The 18,016-nt window shown below is 45.2% G+C and overlaps 2 pseudogenes; both read right to left on the bottom strand.

Annotated features, from left to right (window-relative positions):
• Nucleotides 1-9,535: 9,535 nt before the first annotated feature.
• On the bottom strand, nucleotides 9,536-9,708 carry LOC137604498 (U2 spliceosomal RNA; annotated as a pseudogene).
• A 5,987-nt stretch (nucleotides 9,709-15,695) lies between these two features.
• On the bottom strand, nucleotides 15,696-15,864 carry LOC137604499 (U2 spliceosomal RNA; annotated as a pseudogene).
• Nucleotides 15,865-18,016: the final 2,152 nt, after the last annotated feature.

Below are 18,016 nucleotides of genomic sequence, written 5' to 3'. Positions count from 1 at the left end.
CACCATTTATTTAATGGTTTGGAATTTCATCTACCAAAGAGAAAGAAACTATTTGACAAATTTTATCACTCAATATTTAACTGTGTTAAGTAATCTATTCCCGATCTTTTTTAAATACTTTTTACTTTATCCCTTACACATTTAACTTTCAATTTACTATCTGACTTATTGACTTGGCCATTACATTTACCATATCAAAAATTAATCCACAATTCTATTTAAACACTTGACAATTTCATGTGTAACACAGAAATAAATTGATTCACTAATTCCTCTAACATTGGTTATTTCATCTATAATCCAGACAGATAAATATTACCAACTTATTTAAACACCTGGCACTCTCATCTTAATACAGTAAGCAATTCATTTATCTTAACTTACAATAATTTTTTTACCTGTAAAATAGAATAAATTGATTAAACACTTAATGTCATCTATAACAATAAGCTACATTCTACTAATCAATTAACATTAGATAATTTCTTCCTGAATAGAAGTTAGAAATCAACACACTATTTATTCACACGCTCTACAATTCATCTATAATATAGCAAGAAATCAATTCACCATTCCAAGTTTAACTTTAATAATTTTGCCCCTTACTGACTCAGATAATTATTCACCATTTACCTTTATTAGACAACAAAACATTAGTTTACCCTTCCTTTTAACCCTTGTTTCATTTACTAATAAATTAATTCACCATGCTAGCTCAAAACCTGGAATTTTACCTTTAACAAATGAATATATTCACCATCCTATTTTATCCACCTTTAACCCAGACATAAAATCATCCCAAGGGGACATGTGGAGACGTGCCCACATCGTACCTGTCAATTTTTACACCTCAACTATTGTCCCACTCTTAATCTACATTTACCCCACTTACCATGAACTGCCCACCCACTTCCTCAGAATGACCCACCCATAACCTATATAAATCTTCCACCCCAAAACCCACCAATTTATCCGGACGAAACCTTGAAATACTCTTTAGAATCTCCTCTTCTTCACCTACTCCTAAACTGACCAGATATCTCCTGGCACAACCATCCACCTACATCAGGTAAGTGCTTCCTAATATCCTGTTTCGTATTACTACCACCACCAGCCTTTTATTCCATTTAACAGAGACCACTCGGTCTCACATCCACCGACCTACTGATCCAGATAATATAAGACCTAACTCTTTCCTTTAACATAACAACTACTACCAAAATCAAACCTAAAGATCTTTTGATCCACCAAATTACTTAACAGCCATATATGGGACTTTTGCTCATAATGTAGAATGCTCAGATGCTGTGGTCCACCTCCAATCTTTACCTCTAAAACATTATCTTCCCCAACCAAAATTGTCAATAAATAAACCTAGAAGGGACCCAGTATCTCATTGGACACAGAACACGGCTCAGGACTTGATCACCCTGAGCAGCCGCCAGGGGAGGAGATTGTACGGTTGTGAAAGGCAGAAACGGTTGATGAGACCCTTGGATGCAGCCGCTGATGAGGTGTTCTGAAATTTAGAAATACACATTTATGATCAAAAACACTCAACAGTGATTTGATCCCTTGTAGTCTAAAGTAATAATAACCACTTAATACCCAAACATGGCAACCTAAACAAATTGGACCCACCTCTTTCTCATATACCCTCCTTAAATCAACAATCTCAAGACAATACCAATAACCCACCACTTACATCTTACCAGGGGACCTACTTGAACCCATGTAGTAAGTTCTTCTTATTTTTTTTTTTTGCTGTTACCACCACCACCTTTTTTACTACCATCATATATGAAGGGTCTATGGAATCATACATAATATTAATACAGTATATATAGCTTAGAACATCAAAACTGTTACAACCAAACAGTTAGTGTTACTCTGTTAGAAGGAATGATCAACTATTTATGTACTCAATAACCATGTACTACTTCACAGGAATGTTTGTATTTACACATAGAAAACTGGTTATGGTCTTCCACCTACTAATATGTTAAGAGGTTGATAAATTTATGTATGTGTATTTTTTTATTTCTTCTCTATACTTTCTCCCTTTCCCCCCTCCCCCCCGCTCCTCTCCCCCTCTTCCCCCCACTCTCCCTACCCCCCCCCCCCACACACCCCTCTCTCACACCCTCCACCCCCCCCCCCCTCTCTACCCCCTGGATCAACATTCACAACTTTCCTCCACCTACTGACGCACGCACACACACACACACACACACACACACACACACACACACACACACACACACACATAATCCAGGAGCAGCATCTTCAGCGTTCCTCCACCTACTCACACACTTACACACATCATCCAGGAACAGCATCTTCAGCGTTCCTCCACCTACTTACACCTACAGACACACACACACACACACACACACACACACACACACACACACACAGCACACACACACACATAATCCAAGAACAGCATCTTCAGCGTTCCTCCACCTACTTACACCTACAGACACACACACACACTCATATATACTCCACCTACAACATATCCCCAACATAGACTCAATAAGATGTCAAAAAATTATAATAATAATTATTATTATTATTATAATTTTAATAATAATAATAATAATAATAATAATAATAATAATAATATCTTAAAGCTAAGGGAACTAGGAGCCGGGATGGATACAGGTGACGACAAGCGCGGGCCAGAGCATGCCAGGGGTACTGTCTACCTTCGGGAAAACAGGAACCCACTGAGCCCTATTCACAATCAACCTAACCCTAACCCCTAACCCTAACCCCTAAACTCTAACCCTAACCCAACCCCCTAACCCCTAACCCTAACCCCTAACCCTAACCCCTAACCCCAACCCTACCCTAACCCCAACCCTACCCTAACCCTAACCCCTAACCCTAACCCTAACCCTCTAACCCAAACCCTAACCCTACTCACACACTTTCACACATCATCCAGGAACAGCATCTTCAGCGTTCCCCCACCTCCTTACACCTACACACACACACACACACACACACACACACACACACACACACACACACACACACACACACACACACACACACAATCCAGACCACCACCCACTTTAACACACAAACCTACGTATATACACACACATATATTCACACACACACACACACACACACACACACACACACACACACACACACACACACACACACACACACACACACACACTCATATATACTCCACCCACAACATATCCCCAACATAAACTCAATAACATGTCAAAAAATTATAATAATTTTAATAATAATAATAATAATAATAATAATAATAATATCTTAAAGCTAAGGGAACTAGGAGCCGGGAGGGATACAGGTGACGACAAGCGAGGGCCAGAGTATGCCAGGGGTACTGTCTACCTTCGGGGAAACAGGAACCCACTGAGCCCTATTCACAATGAACCTAACCCTAACCCCTAACCCTAACCCCTAACCCCTAACCCTAACCCTAACCCCTAACCCTAACCCTAACCCTAACCCCTAACCCTCTAACCCTAACCCTCTAACCCTAACCCCTAAACCTAACCTCTAACCCTAGCCCTAAACCGTACCCTCTAACTCTAACCCTAACCCTAACACTAAACCCTAACTCTAACCCTAACCCCTAACCCTAACCCTACCCCTAACCCCTGACCCTGACCCTAACCCTAACCTTAACCCCCTAACCTTAACCCCCTAACCCTAACCCCTAACCCTAACCTTAACCCCCTAACCCTAACCCCTAACCCTAACCCCCTAACCCAAACCCTAAACCCTAACCCTAACCCCTAACCCTCACCCTAACCCTAACCCCCTAACCCTAACCCTACCATAACCCTAAACCCTAACACTAACCCTAACCCTAACCCTAACCCTAACCAAAAATGTGTTTTTATCCCAAAATTTTAGTGTCGAGGAACTCAACAAGTGTTTAAAAACTTTTAACAGAGGGAAGTCCCCAGGACAGGATGGACTTCCCTTTGAATTTTATTTGACTTTTTGGGACATTTTAGCACCTGACTTACTGACTGTTTTTATGGAATTTGAGAAGCTAGACCGACTGCCAGATAGTTTTAGGATAGGGATAGTGACTCTACTCTACAAGAATAAAGACAAGACCGACTTGAAAAACTGGAGACCTATCACGCTTTTAAATTTTGACTGTAAACTTTTTAGCAAAATTTTAGCGAATCGTCTGACTATGGTTTTAAGGGACCTGATTCACCCGGATCAAGCCTGTGCCATCCCGGGGAGGAAGATCACCGACAGCCTCGTACTGATCAGAGACACCATTTGTCTGGCGAGAGACGAAAACACTCGGCTAATAGTCCTAAATTTAGACTTTGAAAAGGCCTTTGATCGAGTCTCGCGCCAGTACCTGTTCCAGGTACTGCAAAAAATGGGGTTTCCAGAGAGGTTCATAGCTTGGGTGGGATTGCTGTATAGAGGGATCATCAGCAAAATCCTGGTTAACAGGCATCTGACAAAAGCAGTAGAAATCAACTGCGGTGTCCGTCAGGGTTGCTCGTTATCTCTCCTGTACGCAATTTGCATCGAGCCGTTGGCACAGATTTTGAGAAGGGACCAACGAATCCACGGGGTCTTTGTACCAGGGTCCGGGGGACTGACCAACAAATGCGTTTTATACATGGACGACGTAAACATTTTATGCACTGACCTTTTATCAGTCAACCGGACCCTGGACTTGACAGACTGGTTTGGACGGGCCTCTGGGTCCAAACTAAACCGTGACAAGACCCAAGCCCAATTTTATGGACCATGGACAGCGACAGAAATGACAGGACTGCCCCTGACTGTGACCCAGACCGACCAAAAAATTCTGGGGGTTAGGTTTGACAAGTAAGGGGGAGGGAGAACGAATTGGCCAGACATTTTAGGGAAACTTAGACAAAGGCTAGGGTACTGGGGACTGAGGGAACTGACAATGGAGGGAAAGGTTTTAATCATTAAAGCAGTGATTTTACCTTTGCTTTTATTGATCAGTTCTGTTTTTATCCCTCCCAAGAGAATTATTTTAGCCCTGGAACGAGCCACTTTTAACTTTCTGTGGGGTTCGAAGTGGGAGTGCCTGAGAGGAGAAGTCCTAAAGCTGCCAAAGGAGAAAGGAGGCAAAGTAGTTCCAGACCTCTCTGTCTTTTTAATGTCCTTGTACACAGCCACACACATCAAAATAGTGACGACCCCATCCAGAAACCCCAAAACAGCAGCCATGACACGTTTCTGGATGGGGTCCTACCTCAGGCGGCTCAAAATGTTAACCATTAATCTTCGATTTCCAGTATCTTTTAACCTGCCACCGGCTTTTGCTTTTATACAGAATTTTTTAAAGCATTTTAGCCTGGAGCAGGAGGACATACAGGTTTTAACTAACCATCGTTCTCTCTTATGTGTTGTACAGGAGCAGGAACCAGTGAGTCCAGTGTGCGGGCTTGCACTCGGCGAGCTCTCCACGGTTTGGCGCAATGTGAACCATCCTGCTCTTTCAAACAGACTCCGGGACCTGTCTTGGATGGTTGCACACGAGATCCTCCCAGTCAGGTCCGTCATGCACTCCCGGGGAATGTCGATGCTGTGGACCTGCCCTCGACCTGGTTGTGGTGTGCCGGAGTCGGTGAGGCACCTGCTCTGGGAGTGCAGTGCTGCTGTGGACCTGTGGGAAATGGCCGGCTCCTCGCAATTCCCATACTTGCCAGCAAAGGGGGTCCTCACAGCACAACTGGTGCTCTACGGGGCCAGTCAAAGGCCCGTCCCCAAAAAGGACTGGGAGAATCAGTGGCTGGCCATCAGCTGCCTGAAGGACGCCTTGTGGACCTCCAGAAATTTGCTGGCAAGCAAGCACAAGCAGATCCCCCTTGTGGCTGTGATCCAAATGGCTGCCGTAACACTCAGGGCAGCCGAGGCGGCCAGAGACCGCCCACGGACGCAGCCACCAAGAAGAATCGCCTCTGTGCTCATTCGGAGGGAGGAGCCGGACCCACAACGCTGAAAAGGACACAGCAGCAGCGGCCTGGCTCTCCGGGAGAGGCAGGTGGGAAGGAGCACCAGGGCGGGGATCACTGCCGAGTGCCTCGACAAAACCCCCGAGAGACCTACTGTTTGGAAGAGCGGGATGAGTTACCCTTGGTAGGGACTCACTGCGCTCCTGTACAAACAAGACTTTGGTTGGAGTTTTTTTTATGGTCTTTTTATAACTTTTACGGACAATTGACATATTTTTTACTTTTTTTTTTATCTTTTGTCTCCTCTGTTGTTTGTAAAGTGCAGCCGTTGTCATTTTTTAGTTTTAAAATACTCCCCCCTTTATTTAAAATCTTTCAAAAAAAATAACGTGTGCACTTTTCTCCTTCAGTTTCCTTTTCCCTGCTTCTTAAAATAACACCTTTACTTTTTGTTTCTACTAGTAGCGACATTTCTCCTTTGATACTTTTAATTTCATTATTAAAATCAATTCCCTGTTGTGTTAAAATGAAGTAGCGCTGTAGTCTCTTTTGCAGTCCCATCATGCGTCTGTTTTCCCCATCTTTCTTTTTCTTACCTGCCTGCCTAAAGAAAGTCTGGGTCCTTTCCTTCACCATTTCCCACCAGTGCACACGTGTAGTGTAGAAGTCTTGGAGGGTCTGCCACTCTTTGTACCGCTCCCGGAACTGACGAACTCCCTATCTTCTAAAAGGGAGCAGTTGAGTTTCTACAGGCCTCTCCCTACCGTCACACCTGAAGGAAGTGACAGTGTGCAGGACAGCATGAGGTGATCTGAGAAAAAGACAGGGGTTAATCTAGCATCGGTCGGCGCCCAATTCCGTATAAAAATGTAATCTATGCGAGAGGCTTTGGTGCCGTCACCACTGAACCAGGTGAAGCCCTCCTCTCTGGGATGCATGGCTTTAAAGCAGTCAGTGAGTCTAAAATCCCTGCATAAGCCCTGTAATAAAACCAATGTTTTATCCAATTTAAAATCTTCCCCTATCCTCTTCCTGTCTTCTTTGTTTAAAACACAGTTAAAATCACCCCTACAACTAATGGTGCCCTACCTAGCATGTGGGACTGCAGGTCTTCTAAAAGGTCATACCTGTCGTTTTTGTCATTAAAACCATATATATGGTTTGAGGCGCACCAAGAAGGAGCTGCCTGCCACTCTACCTCCCCTGCATGCCTACAGGCCCCTTTGTGTGTGTGTGTGATACAGGGGCCTGTACTCACAAATATGTATGCATGCGTTTGTAATCAGTAGCTAGAGTGTGCTTTCTTAATTTCCCTTCGGGGATCAAACCAGTATATAAAATTTAAAAAAAAAAATTAAAAATTAAAAAAATTTAAAAGGTTAAAATCGTGCCCCATAAAAGTCAGGTGTGCTAAAAGTGCCCTACCCTTTCACCACGGTGATGCCCTTCACCAGAACCTGAGGGTTTTTAATTAAAATGGCCATTCCATCATTCCCGTTTTGATTGGATCCGCTCCAGATAGACGTTTGTGGCCAGGTCTCCTCCCACTTTGTGTATTTTTGTAAAAAAGGTAGGCCACATTCTTGGAGTAAAAACACATCTGACTTAAAAGTGTTAAGAAATGATAAAACACTCTGGGCTCTAACTCGCGACTTCACACTTCTCACATTGATGGTTGAAAAGGTGAGAGTCATGAGTATGTTTTAAAAACAGGTACGACAATTTAAAAGACGATAAATAGTTAAAAGACTACATTTACCACAGGGTACCTTCTGGTGATATGAGAGAATCTCATTTCACTATCTCCACACAGTCTGGAGGTGATTCCTGAGATTCTGACCTCCGGAAGCCAATATTCGCACGTCTCTCTAACGGAGTTGATTGTAGTGCTATATTTAAAAAAGAGCACTGATTGGGTGAACCGGGGGGGGACTTTGTACCGCTCCACAGGGGGACTCTGGGAGTCGGACTCAGCTCTCCCCCTCTTCTCTGAGGCTTCTTCAGCCTCAGAGCTGGACAGTTCAGATGCAGTCCTCTTATTGCTGCGCTGGGTGTCGGGGAGGGGGTTGTCGCTGGACTCGTCTCCCCCCACTGTGATGAGACTCCCTGTGGAGTCCTCATTAGGGGAATCAAGTCCAGCTGCACCCAAGTCCTGGCTCCGCCCACCTGCTTCTTCAGGTCCCTCTGCAGGGCGGAGCTCAGGCTCCTCCCCTTTTCCCGCCTCACCGGGCTGTTCTCCTCCAACCATGGTTGTTGGCGGGAGGTTTGGAACTCCCAGCCCCGCCTCTTCATTAAGCACATTTGCTGCACCTGGGCTGCCATTTTCTGCTTGATTGGCTTCTTTTTCCTGTGGTTTCTTCGCTTTTAATTTGTTGGCAAAGGAAAGAGGGCAATCTCTGAAGAGATGGGTGGAAACCCCACAGAGGTTGTACTTCCTGCCATTGGTACAATCTTCAAAAGAATGCTCAATTCCTCTGCACTTGCCACAAATGACTTGGTCACACGCTTCAGCCAGGTGCCCGTGCTTGCCACACTTGTGACACAGCTTGGGCTGGCCCTGGTAATGAATGTAGCCCCGGTTATTTCCCAGGACTATCATTGAAGGCAGAGATTTCAGACCCTGGAAGCCCAGAGGGTCCTGCCATTGTTGGATGGGGACCCTCCAGGCACAATTCCAGATAACGTCTTCATCTCTAACCTTAGTAGCCTGTCCCTTAACCGTACAAAATCTGCCCAGACACAAACAAATGTCCTCTGCATTAACAGTCTCATTAAACATCCTGACAATTACCATTTTAGCAGCATTGTCAGTCAGTTTCTCAACGTCAAACACAGAAAACTGGGTTTTAGCATTTTCATAAGGTGTCCAAAATTCATTAAGCAGTGGGGCCGTGCGAAAACTTACGTCAAAGCCTTTGTTAAAAGGCAGTCCAAGTATGCAATTAAGGTCGTCCGGTTTAAAGCCAAGAGTTTTCTGGATTAGCTTCCGGGAGAAGTCCAACCTTGACATTCGCATGAGCTTACCATCTTTTTATTTAAATTTAAAACGAACACTGTGGTGCCTCCGCATGCCAGCCGGTGCAGCCGACATGGCTAGAGGCACCACTAAAAACTAAATAAATACCAATAAATTACTTTTAAAAACCTTAAAACACAATAAATTAGGGTGAAAGTACAACTTACCTTCAGGCAAGTGGACCTAAAGTGCCGGCCGGTCGGTCGGCCGGTCGGTCGGCCGGTCGGTCGGACAATCCCAAAGGCAATGGTTGCAGGTCGGCCAAAGGTGTACGGTACAAACAGAGCCTTCCTGTCAGCCTGAGAGCAGCTGTTATACACCACCAGCATATTGTTGGTCACGATATAATGCTCTTTCCAGATTACATTCAAATGCCTTATTGTTCATAACAATTAAGGTTCAAAAAATGCAAGAATCTAATATTTCTTATACAGTGCCATCTAGCCTACCAAGTACACTCAGTTTATACTCAAGCGTAAACATTTTTCAAAGCGTTGACAGATCATCGCATGATCAGATGCTTGTGACCACACTGCATTATTTTTGAACAACATTGGGGAGATGCACCGTTCCTGGACCTACTGAAATACCAGGTCGATGCGTGGAGAAGAAGGAGCAAGCTCCTGTTCCATCTCTCTGTTCCAAAAATCAATTTAATATATAGTCCCTGGGTAGGGGACATATCAGATATTAAACTGATAAGAACAGATTTTTGTTTTGAAAACGTTTATTGACACTTAGTTCATTTTTCACATTTCAGTTTTCAGTCACTTTTGTCATCCACAACTTCTTATGGGCATATATATTTAACTGTGTAAGACAATAAATATGATCAATCATAAAATAATACAGATAAAAAACAGTCATGGGTAAAAAAGTTTCAGACATTTCATTGAAAAATTAAAAAATGTGCAAAAAATAAAAAAGTGTGTCAATTGTCCATAAAAGTTTTAAAAAACAACATTAAAAAACTCCAACCAAAGTCCTGTTTGTACAGGAATGCAGTGAGCCCCTACCAAGGGTAACTCATCCCGCTCTTCCAAACAGTAGGTCTCTCGGGGGTCCTGTCCAGGCACTCGGCAGAGATCCCCGCCCTGGTGCTCCTTCCCACCTGCCTCTCCCAGAGAGCCAGGCCGCTGCTGCTGTGTACTTTTCAGCGTTGTGGGTCCGGCTCCTCCCTCCGAATGGGCACAGAGGTGATTCTTCTTTGTGGCTGCGTCCTTGGGCAGTCTCTGGCCACCTCGGCTGCCCTGAGTGTTAAGGCAGCCATTTGGATCACAGCCACGGGGGGGATCTGCATGTGCTTTCTTGCCAGCAAATTTTTGGAGGTCCACAAGGCGTCCTTCAGGCAGTTGATGGCCAGCCACTGTTTCTCCCAGACTTTTTTGGGCATGGGCCTTTGGCTGGCCCCGTAGAGCACCAGTTGTGCTATGAGGACCTCCTTTGCTGGCAAGTATGGGAATTGCGAGGAACCGGCCATTTCCCACAGGTCCACAGCAGCACTGCACTCCCAGAGCAGGTGCCTCACCGACTCCGGCACACCATAACCAGGTCGAGGGCAGGTCCACAGCATCGACATTCCCCGGGAGTGCATGACGGACCTGACTGGGAGGATCTCGTGTGCCACCATCCAAGACAGGTCCCGGAGTCTGTTTGAAAGAGCAGGATGGTTCACATTGCGCCAAACCGTGGAGGGCTCGCCGAGTGCAAGCCCGCGCACTGGACTCACTGGTTCCCGCTCCTGTACAACACATAAAAGAGAACGATGGTTGGTGAAAATTTGCAGCTCCTCCTGCTCCAGGCTAAAATGCTAAAAAGATCTGAATAAAAGCATAGGCCGGTGGCAGGTTAAAAGACACTGCAAATTTACAACTAATGGTTAAATGGTGCAAGTCCTGTACCCTTTCCACACACCTGTAGGTATGTGGGCTGCATCCCTGGGATCCTACCCGGCCAAAATGTAGTTGTAGAGTTCCCTGTGGTCCTTTACCATATCCATATTCCAGCATTCGATCCACTTCCTGGCCCAGCACACACTCCTGTCAAAATATTTGGGCATGGTCTCTGTCTTTGGGAAGCAGTCTTCCCATGGCAGCTTTAGTTTTTTTAAAGGAAAAGAAAGCCAAAATTTCAAAAAAATTTTACACTTATGCATCTGAGGCAACAACAGAATTTTACACATATTTGAGAAGAATAATACATTCAGCTTCAATCGTAAATTGACGACCCCCCCCCCCCTTTCGACAGGTTGGTACATAGTCGCCCGTTTTATGTATTCATAACCCCCCAAATGAAACCAAACAAAGCCTTCTGCAGCTTAAACCAAACGGCAGCTGGCATGGGATAGACAAAAGCAGTGTGTAACAATGTAGGCAGCAGATCTGGCTTTATAGCCATGACTTTCCCACTTATGGTCATTCTCCTCAGTTTCCACAAGTTGATCTTACCCACCACTTTTTTCAATGCAATCTCCCAATTTGCCACTATATCATCATTCGTACTAAATATTAACATCGGACCCACACACACGGGCTAACCAAGGGGTGCATCCTTCCTCTCCCTCCATTTGCCCACGTACTTGAGGTGTGACTTGTCAATATTCAGTTTTGACCCCTAAGCCCTCGCGAAAAATATCTATGACCTTCGAAACTTCTTTGACATCAAAGTCATTTTCTAAATATAGGATTGTATCATCCGCAAATTGTGAAAGTTTTAAAATTTCACCCCCTGGAAGCCGAACTCCCCGTACCTGGTCACATTTCCTGACAGCACATGCCAAGACCTCAATGAAAACCACGTACAAAGGAGCTGATGCGGGACACCCTTGCAGGACCCCTCGAGCCTGCCCAAACAGGCTACCCAGCTCACTGTTCACACACATCCTACTACCCACCTCTGCATACATGGTCCATATCCACACCCTAAATCTGCCGCCAAAACCAAATTTCTCTAAAATTCTGAAAAGAAAATCATGAGAAACCCTGTCAAAGGCCTTTTCTTGGTCTAACCCCAGCAAAATCAGAGGAACATTACATTCCTCAGCATAAGTCAGTACATCCCTATGCAGGCTCAGATTCCACTGAATGTGTCGTCCCGGTACTGCACACGTTTGTTCCTGTCCTATTATGTGGGATAAAACCTTGGTTAAACGGTTTGACACGATCTTACCGAAAATCTTGTAGTCCGTGCACAATAAAGTTATAGGTCTGTAATTCGTTGTTTCTGGGGTCACACTTTTTATAAATAAGGGAAACCACCCCCTCTCGCATTGTTTTCTCCATAATTCCCGACGAACACATGAAATTCAATACGTCTAGTAGCTGAGGCCCAATGACATCCCAGAAAGCCACGTAAAAGTCTGTGGTGAGACCATCCGTACCTGGGACCCTACCCTTTTGCAACGAAAAGAGGACCCCCCGAATCTCAACTAGGGTCATATCTGTTTCCAACTCCACCCTTAAGTCCTCTGGAACAAATCTATCAATGTTACCCAAAAGATTTGTACCCTCGTGATAATCAACACTTTCTGACATAAAAGTGTCAAGTGGCTACATCAACCAGCTCGCTTTGGTTCTCAGTCTCTATCTGCCCATCAAAAAGGGAAGCAATGCTTCTCCTCTTCACCCTTAATTGTGTTTTCTTAAAAAAATAGGCAGAGCACTTCTCATCCCTCTCCCACTTCTCCCTAAGGCACCTAAATTTGTATGCCTCGGCCCTGTTGTGAAAAAAAACCTTCTGTTTATTTTGCCAGAATTTCAGTTGCTCTTCATTGATGTCCAGTCCGTCATTTTTCTTCATCATCATTTCCCCAATCAATTTTTGTAAACGACACATACTCACGTCTTTTTGTAGTCCTTGTATAAACCTGGATGAAGTGCCTAATACGTTTTTTGGTGTGTCCCCACCACTCATACAGATTCCCATAGAGGATTTTCATTTCGATTAAATTATTTTAAAAAATTCTAAAGGACTTCCTAAAACAAAGGTTGGACAGTATTTGGTTGTTCAGTTTCCAATACCCCTTACCATACTGAATACAATTTGGGTCAAAAGTAACCCGAAGCATGTTATGATCTGTGTAAAAAACCGGTGAAATCTGAACTCCCTTAACCAAAAAACCTTCAGGACAAAAGATGTAATCAAGTCTACTTTTGACCCATCTACTATTAAACCAAGTGTAGCCAGGGTTATTAGGGTACACACGTTTAAAAAGAATTAAATCATATGTCGCTGCCCAGCTCTTCAAATTAAATACTGACGTATATCCGTCACTGGAGCAGTTCAACCCCCCCCCCCCCACACCAAAATGTGCCTATTCGTCATGAAGACCGTGTCTAACAAAGAAAAAAGCTCCTTTCTCTTTTGGAGTGGTGTTTGCATAAATATTTACCATCCTGAGATGAAGACCCTTCCAGTTTATGTCCATCACCAATACACGTCTTTGGACCACAGAAATCTCCCCACAATGGAAACATCTTTTGTTCCACATAGAGTTCCCACACCTGAGGAGTGGACCGCCCCAATATTCCACCTTGACTCCCCCTTAATCCACTCCCGAGCGAAGTACATGGCATTGTCTTCATCTTTCAGGTGCACCTCCTGTATGAGGCACAGGGTGAAACTCAGGGAGCTTAAATGAGAAAAAACCATCGCTCTTTTGTTGACATTCCTTAAGCCTGTAACATTCAGAGTTGTAATGGTTAATGTCATTGTTCAAACGAGGGGAAACTCAAGAAATATATTTTTTTCCGTTAAACCAAAAAAGGAAATGTAACACAGTCAGGTATACACCTCTTCACCCTGCTCCTCCAAACTAAAAGGGAAACCAAACAAAAGTGCACCTTCTTCTCCGGCCAGAGGGTCTCCAAATGGGGCAGGAGAGCAATCACCGGTGACACCACTTGGGGACAACTTACTTCCCACTGATCCATCGGCAGCACCCTGAGATGATATCTCTACATGGCCGATATCTTTATGAGGTGTCTCGGAGCACATTGGAACGCTGACTCCACCAGCACTCACCTCGACATGATCTCTTTCCACCTGGATCGTGGTATCCTGCTCCTGCACCACCTCCACGCCACGCAAGGGTATCACCTGTTTGTTTACTTTTCATGTAGAAGAGGAGGTGGAGGCCTCCGCTGGTGAAGGCACTTCGGTCCATCTCCTCTTCCCCTTACACCTCCTAGTTCCCACCTTGACCCAATCCGCATTGGCAGTGACGTCCCCGGAGCTTTCTGACACCCGCCTGTGTTTTTCCCCAGTGTCCCCACCTCCCACAGGAAGTGAGGCCACATCAGGAGAAGCAGCCACACCTGCGTCGTTCCCTATGTCCTTCATTAGTTCAGCAATCACTTCGTTAATGGGTTTCAGTGATGACACCTGCGGGACACCTGTAGCTCGTCCTCCGGCCACGGTCGCATATGTGGACACCACCGAGGAACAGTTTTTATACAAATGGCTCTCAGACCCACACAGACTACATCTCTTCGGACGCTCGCAACTCCCCATGGTGTGACCCAGCCCACCAAAGTTCCTGCAGTGCACCTGTGTGCAATTTGCTGCAAGATGTCCATACGTGGCACACCTCCGACAGCAAAGAGGTTGCCCTCCATAGAACAAATATCCGTTTGTGCCAATCATTAACGTCACCGGGAGGTGACGAAAGCCATCATGTCTATCAAAGTCGGTCTTCAAACGAACACGGAACTGACGTTCCCCCGTCCAAAAGCCGAGTGAGTCCTTTACGTCCGGCATACATGACAAAACTTCCACCTACCTGGACAGGAAAAAGTGTACCGCGTCCGCAGTGACCCAGGGATTGTAGACGTGGACTGTGACCACTCTCTCACCGGTGCGGCAGAGACTTTGCACTTGAAAGTCTGTCAGTCGGCAATCTTTCATCCGAGCAGCCATCCCCTTGACTTCTTCCATTTTAATCAAACTGAAAAATGACACATAAAAATACTTCTGAGGTGCTCCTCTGCAGACACAAAATGTCCTCCGCCTTCAAACCCATTGCATCAAACAAAATTCCTTGACCAAAATCTCTCTGGTCCACAAACTCTTCCGTGCCATTCCAAATAAAACACAGTATTTTTCAGCACAGCCTGGACGTGCTGTGTTGTGTTAGATGCCATCCTGAGATCGACCGTCAAATCCACCCCTCAGCTTATTGAAACCATGCTAAAAGGCCGAGAAGCGATACTGCAATATTGTCAGATACATGTGACCCACGTGCCAGCCTGACCTTTACTTTGATTGTCCACCGAATCGAGTAACAACCCAGAATTCGTCTGGGTTAAGGTATTCTGTGGCTCCGGGTTGGCGGCCAGCGACTGACATTTGCTCTATCACCTGTGTCAGTCTGTCTGACAGACCATTCAGCATATCCCATGGTCAACGGTTGCTGGTCGGCAAAAAGTGGACGTTACAAACAGCCTTCCTGTCAGCCTGAGAGCAGCTGTTATACAACACCAGCATATCATTGGTGACGATATAATGCTCTTTACAGATTACATTCAAATGACTTGAATTAAGACAATTCAAAAGACTTGAATTAATAACAATTAAGGTTCAAAAAATGCAAGAGTAACACTTCTGCTACAACACCAACTAGCTTACCAAGTAAATAAGTAAACATTTTTCAAAGTGTTGACAGATCATCGCATGATCAGATGCTTGTGACCACACCGCATTATTTTTGAACAACATTGGGGAGATGCACCGTTCCTGGACCTACTGAAATACCAGGTCGATGCGTGGAGAAGGAGCAAGCTCCTGTTCCATCTCCCTGTTCCAAAAATCAATTTAATATATAGTCCCCGGGTAGGGGACATATCAGATATTAAACTGATAAGAACAGACTTTGTTTTGAAAACGTTTATTGACACTTGGTTCATTTGTCACATTTCAGTTTTCAATTCCTTTGTCATCCACATCTTTCAGAGGCATATAAATTTAGCTGTATAACACAATAGATATCACTTATAAAGGAATACAGATAAAAACGTTTCAAAAAGTTGTTTGAAAGATTAAAAATGTGCAAAAAAATAAAAAAGTGTGTCAACTGTCCATAAAAGTCATAAAAATAACATTAAAAACTCCAACCAAAGTCCCGTTTGTACAGGAGCGCAGTGAGCCCCTACCAAAGGTAACTCATCCCGCTCTTCCAAACAGTAGGTCTCTCGGGGGTCCTGTCCAGGCACTCAGCAGAGATCCCCGCCCTGGTGCTCCTTCCCACCTGCCTCTCCCGGAGAGCCAGGCCGCTGCTGCTGTGTCCTTTTCAGCATTGTGGGTCCGGCTCCTCCCTCCGAATGAGCACAGAGGCGATTCTTCTTTGTGGCTGCGTCCTTGGGTGGTCTCGGCTGCCCTGATGGTTGCTGCAGCCATTTGGATCACAGCCACGGGGGGGATCTGCATGTGCTTTCTTACCAGCAAATTTTTGGAGGTCCAGATGGCGTTTTCTAGGGCGTTGATTGCCAGCCACTGCTTGGCAAAATCCTTTGGGGGGTATAGGCCTTCTGCTTACCCCGTAGAGCACCAGTTGTGCTGTGAGGACCTCCTTTGCTGGCAAGTACGGGAATTGCGAGGAGCCGGCCATTTCCCACAGGTCCACAGCAGCACTGCACTCCCAGAGCAGGTGCCTCACCGACTCCGGCGTGCCACAACCAGGTCGGGGGCAGGTCGACAGCGCCGACATTCCCCGGGAGTGTATGACGGACCTGACTGGGAGGATCTCATGTGCCACCATCCAAGACAGATCCCGGAGTCTGTTTGGGAGAGCGGGATGGTTCACGTTGCGCCAAACCGTGGAGGGCTTGCGCACTGGACTCACTGGTTCCCGCTCCTGTACAACGCATAGGAGAGAACGATGGTTGGTTAAAACCTCCAATCCTTCCTGCTCTAGGCTAAAATTCTTTAAAAAATTCTGAATAAAAGCATAGGCCGGTGGCAGGTTAAAAGACACTGGGGATTTAAGACTAATCGTTAAAATTTTGAGCCGTCTGAGGTAGGACCTCATTCAAAAACGTGACATAGCTGCCGTTTTTGGGTTTCTGGATGGGGTTGTCACTATTTTGATGTGTGTGGATGTGTAAATTGTCATTAACAGGAGGAAAAGGATTGGAGCTCCTTTGCCTCCTTTCTTTTGGCCTCTTCATCACGTCTCTTCTCAGGCTCTCCCACTTGGAACCCCATAAGTTAAAAATGGCTCGTTCCAGGCCTAAAGTAATTCTCCTGGGAGGGGTAAAAACAGAACTGATTAATAAAAACAAAGGTAAAATCACTGCTTTAATGATTAAAACCTTCCCCTCCATCGTTAGTTCCCTCAGTCCCCAGTACCCTAGCCTTTGTCTAACTTTCCCTAAGACGTCCGGCCAATTCATTCTCCCTCCCCCTTCCTTGTCAAATCTAAACCCCAGAATTTTTTGGTCAGTCTGGGTCACAGTCAGGGGCAGTCCTGTCATTTGTCGTTGTCCATGGTCCATAAAATTGGGCTTGGGTCTTGTTCCGGTTTAGTTTGGACCCAGAGACCCGTCCAAACAAAATCATTTGTGGGAAGTGCAAAGAAATTGGGCAGGAAATGCAATCTCTGTGGGGCTTCCACTAACCCTTCAGACTGCCCACTTTCATTTGCCAACAAAGGCCAAAAAGACACAGGAAAATGAAGCCAATGAAACAGAAAATGGCTGCCCAGGTGTAGCAACTGTGCCAAACATCATGGTTGGAGGAGAACAGCCCAGTGAGGCGGGAAAAGGGGAGGGGCCTGAGCTCCGCCCTGCAGAAGCAACTGAAGAAGCAGGTGGGCGGAGCCAGGATTTGAGTGCAACTGAACTCGATTCCCCTGATGAGGACTCCACAGGGAGTCATCACAGTGGGGGAAGATGTTAGAATTATGTATATAAATTATCTCATATTTACTCTTACATTCCTTTTACTTTTTCTAACATGGCCATGTTAATGTTTATATCTGTATGAAGTGTATTGCTATGTTTTAAGTTCATTTCCAGGCAGACAAAATCAGCAGGGGGACCAC

This window comes from Antennarius striatus, chromosome 11 (genome assembly GCF_040054535.1).
Source record: "Antennarius striatus isolate MH-2024 chromosome 11, ASM4005453v1, whole genome shotgun sequence".
NCBI classification, from domain to species: domain Eukaryota; kingdom Metazoa; phylum Chordata; class Actinopteri; order Lophiiformes; family Antennariidae; genus Antennarius; species Antennarius striatus.
The sequence above is the reverse complement of the archived record's forward strand: the minus strand, read 5'-3'. Positions and strand labels throughout refer to the sequence as shown.